General features: G+C 26.3%; 1 long non-coding RNA gene across 1 annotated transcript; it reads left to right on the top strand.

The window, feature by feature from the left end:
- The first annotated feature begins 1,381 nt into the window (after window positions 1-1,381).
- Window positions 1,382-2,772, top strand: LOC102589979 (uncharacterized). The gene is made up of 3 exons (XR_368748.2): window positions 1,382-1,486; window positions 2,134-2,172; window positions 2,502-2,772. It is a non-coding gene; the product is annotated as an uncharacterized lncRNA (long non-coding RNA).
- The last annotated feature ends 5,282 nt before the right edge of the window (window positions 2,773-8,054 follow it).

Genomic DNA, 8,054 nt, shown 5'->3' with positions numbered 1-8,054 from the left:
TAAAAACTATGGAAAAGTATAAGAAATATTTAAAAATTATATCAAAGTAAATATTTTTATGTATAAAATAAAATTTTAAAATTATATATATAATGTCGGGTTGGTTTGGTCTCGGGTTGGTTTTTTTAATTTAAAACCAAACCAACCCAAATATAGTCGGTTTTTTTTTCAAAACCAAACCAAGTCAAACCAAACCACTAGTCGGGTTTTTTTTCCGGGTTGACTCGATTTGCGATTTGGTTCGGTTTTAGGTTCGATTTTGTAAATGGACATAAAACGAAGTTAAATTGCATATACTTTATATAAATTCAACTATACCGTTTTTAGGATAAACAATTATATTTGAAACTTAATTTTTCAAACTATATTGAATATATTTATGTGTATTTATTTGAAATATGTATAATTTGTCCATAGCAATGACGTGTAATATTCTGATTCCCTACATCATTATTTTATTTGTCTGAGTCACATGACTTTAAACACTTACATGTCTATGGCACAGCAAATCTCTGTACTCAATTCTACAACATGGATATTATTTCCATCAAAGGGAAATTTCTTCTATTTGTACCTAAAATAAAACAAAAAAATCAATGTTGTCTTTAATATCATCAATATTTTTTTTGTTTATAAAGAGATGAATATATATAAATGAAAAAATATAGGGAAAATTACAAGGATAAACAAATATTATCAGTTAATTAATTAACATAGCTACAGTTTAGTTAAATTATCATTCGCCATTAACTTATATACATTATTACATGGTCCACATCTAGAATTTGTATAATTCGGCTTCTAATTGTATAAATTCAGAATTTGTATAATTCGATTCCTAATTGTATAAGTCCAGAATTTTTCTAATGGTATAAATCCAGAGTTTGTATATGCTTACCCTAGCTTGTATATAATATCCTGTTGATACATTTGATTTGTATAAGTTCTGAATTTTTAAAAAATGTATTAATACAAAAGTTGTATATACTTACCATGTTTATATATTGGCAGACAAATTATACAAACAGAAATACCCATAGCAAATAAAACCATAGCTATGGAGCATGATTAGCTGAATTGTAGCTAAGGAGGCTTATTAAGTTTAATTTCTTTGCTATTTATGGTATTTTCTCAAAAATATATGTGATCATGAAGATTTATATAACTGACCCTACATATTTGGAGTTGAGGCGTTGTAATTGACTTAAAAAAGCGTTAACAAGACAATCACACGTGAAATATCTTTTTTATTTTACTTATTTGTTTTTAATTAATCTGCGCATAATTGTCAACAACAACAATAATATGTTATGTATAATTTTATAAATAACCGCTGAGAACATAGGGTTTTATTCCTATTAAATAAATTATTTTCGATAAACTTCCAACTCATTTTTCTGACAAATTTGTTGCTTATAAAAGGTTTCTCATAGTTGATAGTAGTGCAGAACACAAGGTGGCTGTAAAGGTTTGACACCAAATTAAGGTAACTTATTACTTACTATATATAATATTTGCATGATATGAATATTTAAGGGTGCGTTTGGTACGAGAAAACATTTTTTGTCAACCAAACATCAAAAAAGATTTTCTCATAATTTGTGTCACATTTTTTTTTTCTAAAAAACTTTCTGGAATTGTTTTCTCCTTTGTGCAAAACACACCCTTAATTTGATTAACTTCATTATATTTTATAATTTCTTTGATTTTTTTAGTTCGTAATTTCTTGAGATGATGCATCGAATCTTCAGAACAAAACAAAAGTTTACGTGATCAATCATGAACCAATTGAGCTACTAAGATCTTCCACATGTGCTTGTTTTTTCTTTCAAAGTTAAGAAATTAGAAAAGTCGAAAGCCCTTTTTTTTTTAAGAAAAAAACTTCATCCTCAGTAAAATGAAGATAAAATTACTCAAAAGATTATACTATAAACCAATACAAAAAAATAAAATAAAATGGAACTTTGTTTAGGAAAATTAGTAAACTTGTTTAATTGGCAAGTGAATTGAATGCAAACTTATCAGCAATTAAAAGACATATTTTTTGTTCTCTTTTATTTTTCCTTAAGATAATTGATTTAAGAAAAACAAAAACAAATTTTCTAAATATCGACATGATTTTAATTTTTACAGAAATTATGGAGGAAGGCAACAGCTCATTCAAATTTTCAGGTATGTGCTCTACAAGGTCTCAGTTTAATTTGTTAAATGACTAAAATAACTTTGCCGCTAAATATATTTTTTAGAGACAATTAACACTCTTTGTAAATGTCCCTGAAACTTATAACGACATTTGATCAAATGACAATTAACTAATACTGATAAATATTTTAGCACTCTTTGTTATGTACATTTATTGCCGCTAAAAGCTACTCATTTTTGTTGTAGTGACTTAACCTATTGAAATGTATCTAATACATAGTTATATGTTATATATATAGGATTATACACTATTTATACAATATCAATACATTATATCGATACATTACATATTAAATCAGGTAAGAAAAAGAAGTCAGATCTTGCAAAACTTCAAAAGGAACATGATGAGAAAATGGCAGCCATAAAAGAGCTTAAGAAAAAGAGAGAAGAAATGAAGCTTCAATTGTCAAAGGAGAATATTTCTGAGGAAAAGAAAGAGACTTTCAGAAAATTGACTGAGAAATATAAAAAAATGAATGATGAATATAATTCCCTTTTAGGTTAGTTTAAAGGGAAAAGAGTAGTATCTTACTAATAAAATTTATTTTTCGTCATTTCATAATGTATCGTTTTATATTATAATAGTTATTATGTTATATAATTGTATCATGCATGTTCTTGAATCAACAACAATATACCTTGTAGATACTATGCTTAGTGTCCCATGAGTTTGAAGTGTTACATCACCTACATTGTGGTTTTGTAACAATAACAATAGTATATCAGTGAAATTCTACCGTTAGGGTTTGAAGAGGCTATGATATACACAAAATTTAACCCTGTATCGTTGCCTAGTGAAATTGTTAATTCGTTGTTCTAAGGTTACTTTTGTAAATTGCGGATCCTGATGGCATGAAGTGGTTCTCTATTATCACTAATAAAAAGGTGACTTTCATATATTCGAGATCAAATTAGTTTTGTTATGGCTATAAGTAGATAATCTACTAACAACAACAAATTCAGCGTAATTCTGCAAGTGATGTCTGAATAGGGTGATGTGTAGGCAGTTTTATTCCTACCTTGTGAACGTAGAGAGAATGTTTCATATAAGATCTAGTTTAAGTTCTTAATATATTCATATCACTATTAAAAATACTGAAATTAGCTATGAACTTCGTCAGTAATCCGTCACTATTTCGCTCCAAGATAGGTAAATCATATGGTTCCATGTTGAATTTGGCCCTCCTTTCCTTTTTTTTTCTATGTACTAGATACTATGTTAGAGATCTCTGCAATTTCAATTATGGGTGTACAAAGAAAATCGATAAAATACACTAAATTGATAAATTGAGTCAAACTGAAAAAAAAGTTCAATTAGTAATTTAGTTTGCTTTGGTTTTGTTATGGAAAAAAAATTCTGTCATAATTAGTTTTGTTGGGTTTTAACTAAAAAAAAAAGTCAAACAAAATCAAATCAACTCAATATTACATGTATATAATTTTTAAAAGTATTTACATTAAAATATTTATTGTAATGTAACTTATGCTCTCTTTGTCCTATTTTATATGAGTTAGTTTGACTTGACACGAAAATTAAGAAAGAAATGAAGACTTTTGAAACTTATGGTCTAAAATAAGTGATAAATATGTGTTTGACTATAAATCATTTATTAAAAAATGAGCATTTAAAAGTTAAATTGTTACTTAATATAGAAATATGTCATTCTTTTGGGGATTAATTAAAAAGGTAAGTCATATAAACTGAGACAGGGTGATCAAATATTTTAAAAACTTTTTCAATATATTATTTCAAATTTGTACTTAAAATTTTAAATGGTTCAATAAGTTTTATAACTCATAATTAGTAATTCAAATAAAACAATCAAAATCAAATCAATACTAATACTAACAAAAAAAAATCATTTCAATAATAGGAATGACAACAACGTTGGATATATATTCTTAGCAAAACTACTACTTAATTAAACAAACGGCCTCTACTATATCCACTAAATCTCACTATACTTTAAAATAACTACATAATCACCCGCGCTCTTCCTCTTTCTCACCTTTAACTTTCACTTGGTGATATCATCCTAATGGTTACTTTACATCACAAAATCAAGAGTTTTTCTCCCTCGATATATCTAATAGTAGCCTCCGAAATAAGTCCTTAACAATTAGACTACGATCTCATCCAATTGAGTAATAGATACATGTATTTTTTGGATAATTATATCTTCGTTTTTGTCTTTTTCTAAGTATGTAATCAACACATAGTTACACAAGATACATGTATCTATGCATAGATACATATATCTGAATAATCTATATCTTTGTCTTCGTCTTGTTTTAAGTATGCATTTATGCACAAATATACTAGATACGTCACATAATTGATACTAGATAGATATATATGCACATATACACTAGATGAATCACAAATACTGTTATGAATATAACTTAGCTGGAGGACCTATGTGAGAAGATGCCAAATTACATTTGGGACCTAGGAAGATTCCTATATATATAAGAGGGAAATACTCAATTAGGGTTATGCTATGAACTTGTCTCTTATTTCTTAGTTTCTTAGATTAATCTGGAACCTCCCTCCATTCTTCCTTTTTATTTTTACTTCTTCCCTTGGAAGGATTGGTTACTAGTTTGAGAATGATGAACTCTTATAATTGTACGTGTAATTCCAATTATCCATTTGAATTCAATATGAGTTCATTACAAATACACTGGATATATCAGTACCCGCTTAGAACCAATATGTAACTATGCGCAGATACACTAAATACATTAATGCATTTTTAATATTGAATAAATGAAATTGATATACACATAAATTGAATATAACAATGCATATTTGATACTGAATACACATATACATTAGAGTGTGAAACACAGATACACAAAACTAGAGGGATAAGAGAGGACAAAAGGAGAGCGAGAGAGGAGAGATGCGAAATACATTCTTTAGATACAAGGTATCTAGAGGCAACTCAATCAAGATAAGTAATTATAGAAACTATGGATGCATTAGGTAATTACTACCTATAATAACGGGTTTTATGTTGTTTAATTTGCTCTATATTATTTAGTTTTGTATTGGTTGGGAAAGTTAAATACGTAACCATTTCATTTTTCTTTTTAATATTTAGTCATGTAACTAATATTTATTAGAGTTATTTTAGCATAATTTTATATGTTTAAATTATCATGATCATTTTCATTATGACTTATGTATATGCAATATTTGTTATATGCGATTTTTCTGTTGAATATTTCTTGTCATCACTCATTATATATTTTGTGTTTTTGTAAGAAATACTTTAAATAGTTATATCTTGCTATGACTAAAAAAATATTTGAAGCACAAGTTAATTATATGTTTGTATGAAGACTTATCTGAAAAAACCCAAGAAAACCAAAATAATCTAAAAAAATCGAGATTGAAAAATCCAAATTTTATTGAATTAATTTACAAATTTTAAAAATCTGACACAAATAATCTAATTTGATATTTTAAAAACTTGAATCAACCTAATCCATTTATACCCCTAGTTTCAATGTACGGCACCAAATAGAAGAGGATAGCGTGTTGTTGTTCCTATTTTGCCCTCTTGGAAATTTTGCTTATAAAAATGTAGTTCATTATTTTGCAAGGAAATAAAAAAATTAGAGTGTAAACTATTAAAAAGAATAGAATATAGTGCAAGATTATACATTAGATGCAAAATCCAATGAACTCAAAACAGTCTTTTATAGCTCTATCTACTTCTCTATTTTAATTTGTTTGTCTTATTTTTTTTTATTCGTTTAAAAATGAATCTCTCTTTTATTTTTTCGGTAACTTTTTAATTTCAACTTTCCACATAACATGTTTGAATCATAAGATTAAAGACATTTTAATATATTTGACATATCTTTAATATAAGACAACAAGATTCAAAAGTCTTATTTTCTTTCATAAACTCCGTGTCAAGTTAAAAGTAAGACAAACAAATTGAAATAAAAAGTCTTAAATACTAGTAATTAAAACGAGCCTGATTGTTATTGCTGTTGGGAGACCAAAAACACTTATTTTGAGAAAAAACATTTTTTTGAAAAATTAAGGTGTTTGACCAATCAGTACAACTGCTTTTAGTTGGAAGCACAAACAGTTTTTCTGTTGTTGGAAAGAAGCTAAAAAATTCCACTTCTTAAAAAAAAAAGAGCAGAAGCAGAAGGAGAAGCAAAATTATTTTTTTAAGATCAAACTATCTTTGCCATATATACATATTCACCAATATATCTCTTATAATTATTTATTTTGTGGTGAATTTTGTATGTAGTGATTTAATTTGACGAATAGTTTTTTAAATTTATTTTACTTCATATTTTTAATTATATTTAAGTTATTGTCAATATTATATCAATATTTAACTTTTTTTTCTTATTTATCTATGTATAATGTTGATTGGAAATTTGGGTATGTACAATTTAATTTACTAAAAATTAAAAATTAATTAAATCTTTTACAATAGATATATAAAGTAACTTCTCTATATAAAATAATCTTAATATTAAAAGTGCATCGGTACTTATCTTTTTTTTGCCGTTTGACTCTCAAAAGCACTTTTCAAAAATGATTAGTCAAACACATTTTGTATATCAAAAACACTTTTAAAATGAATTACCCAAACACAAATAATTATTATTTTTTCACAAGAAACTTTTCTAAAAAATTATTTTATAAAAAGTGCTTATAATAATAAGCCATTTTTAGTAGCAATGCCAAACATGCTCAGGTGGAGGACTAGAAAAATTGCTTTCGTACGTTCACTATCATAACTTATTTTAAATACAATTTAAAATGAAAATTGAGGCCCAAATTTAGTAGTTTCAGTTTATGATTTTATTTTTTCCTAAAAAATATTAAAATTTGTGAAAATAAAATAAAAATCTTTATTAAAAAAAAGAAAGAATGATTGTCTATTTCTTTTAGATTAGAGATATTATATAACTTTGATTAAACTATTCATATCTTCATACTAGCGTATAATATTTTTGTAATAGCATCTAATGTAATATATTTGGAACATATGACTAATATCTCAATAATTTGAATTATATTCTATAATATAAATAATAATAGTAATAGTATTAAATAATATAGCTAGGTTAAGTATGATATCCTTATTTTCACACGCATACTATCTTTGCTTTTACTAGTTGCCTTTTTAGTTTTTTATTCTGGTTATACTTTCCTCTTCCTAGTGTACGACAACAAAACAAAATATTCATGCGCTTAGTGGTTGGGGGCAATCAAACTAACTATGATTGATCTTTTGATATTTGTTTGTAAGTATTATGTATTATACGATACACATAGTTCATATCAAAGAAATGGAACGAAGTGCATAATAAAGTGGTCTATCACCCAAGAATTTTACTTACCAAATTTACCCCCAACACTACAAAAAACCCCCAAATTGCCAACAGATTTTACTAACAACTTAAGTTGGTAAGTATTCTACTAACAAATTACCAACATATTTCTAACTGAATTATAATTTAAAACTTAACAACGAAATTCTAACAGATTACCAACCAAAATCTTACTAACTAAGTATTTTAATTGGTAAATACGGCGGAAAAAAATGGCGCCAAATTTAGCAGCATTCTATCAATGGATTACCAACTGAAATATTACTAACGCACACCTTTTGTTGGTAATATTACAAACGAAGTATATATCGGTTGGTAAATATGACAAAAAAATATTTATATAATTTATTAACATATTACCAATATCCAATTAGTTGAAAATTTTGCCGACGAATAAAGATTGTAGTTAGTAAATTACTAACTTATAATTGAATAGTTGGTAAATTTATCAATTGAAGTTAAACTTTTTGGTAAAT

The sequence above is a fragment of the Solanum tuberosum genome, unplaced genomic scaffold (genome assembly GCF_000226075.1).
Source record: "Solanum tuberosum cultivar DM 1-3 516 R44 unplaced genomic scaffold, SolTub_3.0 scf00538, whole genome shotgun sequence".
NCBI classification, from domain to species: Eukaryota; Viridiplantae; Streptophyta; class Magnoliopsida; order Solanales; family Solanaceae; genus Solanum; species Solanum tuberosum.
The sequence above is the reverse complement of the archived record's forward strand: the minus strand, read 5'-3'. Positions and strand labels throughout refer to the sequence as shown.